We start from the raw sequence: 2,801 nt of genomic DNA, 5'->3' as shown, positions 1-2,801 counted from the left end.
AAAAATCAGTTGTGTTAAATTAAAATAATCAGTACTACTACACCAGACACTGAGAAATGAATCTTTTGAGGCAGTTTACATAGGACCCACACAAAAACAAATGTTTTCCCCTCTTCCTCTGCAGCTGCAGCTAACAAAACTATTCCCAGATCTTTGCCGAGATCCGTCAATGCAAATAAAGGAAATAAACATAAGCAATGTGTCACCTTAAATTCTAACTCCAGTAGAAATTTGGATAAGAGGGGGAAATAGCCAAATGGGAAGGGGGAAGGGGGGAAACAACACACAAACAGAACTGAACAAAAATTTTAATTTTAAGCTACCAAGAGGATCATTACAAAAAGGGCTGTGTCAATTACAGATTAGTGCCAGGGTCGGCTGTTCTCTCGTGAATTCTACACCATTGATGTTCATAGCTGAAAGCCAGCACTGATGGTGATAAGGAACTACACAGCATTCAGCAGCTCATCACTTTCATTTCAGAAATCCCTCCTCCAACTGCCCCATTTATCATCTTTATGCAAGTTTACTGAATTTCACTGTTGCCAACTCTCACAACTGTATCACAGGTCTCATAAGGTTTGGTTTTGTTGTTGCTGTTTTATCATTTCCAGCTGCTTGAATCCAGAGATTCTGAGGATCTCAACTTTTATTGAGTGGGGAGTGGAAATAAAAGTTTCTATTCTTCATGCCTGCAAAGAAAAAAAAAAAAAACAGCCAACCAACCTGAAAATGTTAACTGAGCGCACTCTAAAGGTACAGCATCCCCAAAGCTAATAAATAGAACCTAACATTTTTATGTATTTATTTTTTAAATCTCATGATGTTGTCACCAAATTTTCAGGGATCAGTTCATCATCATGGTAAATGTGAATATAATGAAGGGGCGACCTTCTGTAAGACTGTCTGCACTGAGACAACAATTTCCGCCTTGGGAGAGATACTGCTTTCTGACGTCATGGTAAAACTTCAAAGAACATTATTACAACGGAAAAAATAAACAGACATAGCCAACAAAAATAAACATGGAGAATTTGTATGTGAAGTCCATGTTGTATTCCCCTATTTCCATCAGGAAGATTTCAGTCCTAGAGCAATTAGGTATTGTGTGACCTGTGAAACAGTTCTGCAAATATATCAGAGGATTATGTTTCTCTCAGGGCTTCAAAGAGTCTCTCCTTCTCGTGTGTGTTGTTTATTTTTAAACCATGTGTCTGTGTTTATATAGAGTGTATTAAGAAGTTAGTTATCCAATAGCTACATTTACTAAAGGTTATTTTTACCTTTCATCTAGTCTTTCACCACCATCTTTTTATCCATGTAAGTTACTGAAGAAAGGTCAGCGAACACGAGAGCAAATTTGGTATTCTCAGTTGAACACCACATTAAAGAGAAAATTGACAGCTGCAAAGAGATAAAGGGTAACTCATTTTCACTTGGTTAACTTCTCTGTGGACAAAACCTGCACCTGAGGGCAGAAACACTAACTTTCCGTATCGTGCGTCAAACAGGTATTCAAGAACTGATGTTAGCAGAAAACAGGTCCAACCTAGTAAGGGCTTGTTTATCCATAGTTGCTCAAGAAAATTAATCTGAACTAACTAAATGTGTGAATTCAAATTCAAGTGGAAATGAATCACTTTGGAATGTAATTACGCTAAATCAAATGAAGTCCACTTGAATTCTGAAGCAGCATGGCCACAAACAAATTGAATACATTTTTTCTAATCCACCTTGAATTCAGTATTAGCTAATTCAGAGTATTCTTCATGAGTGTCTCCACATTCACAAGACTCTTAGCTGTCCCAAAAATTAAGATTCCTATTGAAGATACAAAGGAACATGGCTTATTTTCCAGAAAAGGAAGAGAGCTGTTTGGGTTTTTTATGTTTTTAAATAAAAATTAATGTTTTATTACTCAAGTTTATAAGCCAAAGAGCGAGCCCAAAACAAGTCATTACCCATAACTGAGTAATGCAAATAAAACTGAAAGCAATGTTTGACATATGTACTATATTAAGATAAAACTGGGGCAATAAGGGGCACATATATTTGAAAGCAATGAGTTAACTGTCTAAATCAAACCATAGAAATTACTGTTGTAGTCTCCTGGCATCAAGTGAAAATAGGGAGTGGAATCCATACCAGCAAATTAGTGTTCAATGCCTGCGGCTTAGCCACAATGCTTAACTGAGAACAGAAACAAGATTTTATCCTTCCAGAATATTTATATATTTAGTGTTGTTTATTTTTAAAACGTGTGCCTGCATTTGTCTAGAGTACATTAAGAAATTAGTTATCCAATGGCTACATTTACTAAAGGATATTTTTACCTTTCTTGTAGCCTTTCACCACCCTCTTTTATCCATGTAAGTTACTGAAGAAAGGTCAGTGAACATGGGACAACGTGGAACTATCTAGCTAGCTATTAGGCCTGTATTTAGGGAATAGGGAAGTATTCAATTCAGATTTGGATTCGGCCAATTCAGAGGACAGTGATTTAATTCAGATATCTGGATCACTGTCCTGAATCAATTCAACTAAATCAGCTTCAGAAGATTCAGTGCTGATTTGGATCAGCAGGGGAGAGGCAGACACAGCAAGGCGGCTGGGGGTTCTCCCACAGCTCCTCCAGCTATGCCTGTCTCTCCCCAGGCAGGGGGAGCCATGACAGAAACCCCCATGGCTGCCCTGCCTGGCCCCATCCCCCCGGCACTTAAAAAAAAGCCTCATACTCACCGGCTGCAGGAGCAGCACTTGGGGCCTCTGGGCATTTGTGACAGAGTCCGTGTGTTCTGTCC

Source organism: Gavialis gangeticus, unplaced genomic scaffold (assembly GCF_001723915.1).
Source record: "Gavialis gangeticus isolate Ggan-Ray unplaced genomic scaffold, GavGan_comp1, whole genome shotgun sequence".
Taxonomy (NCBI): domain Eukaryota; kingdom Metazoa; phylum Chordata; order Crocodylia; family Gavialidae; genus Gavialis; species Gavialis gangeticus.
This window is presented reverse-complemented; position numbering follows the sequence as displayed.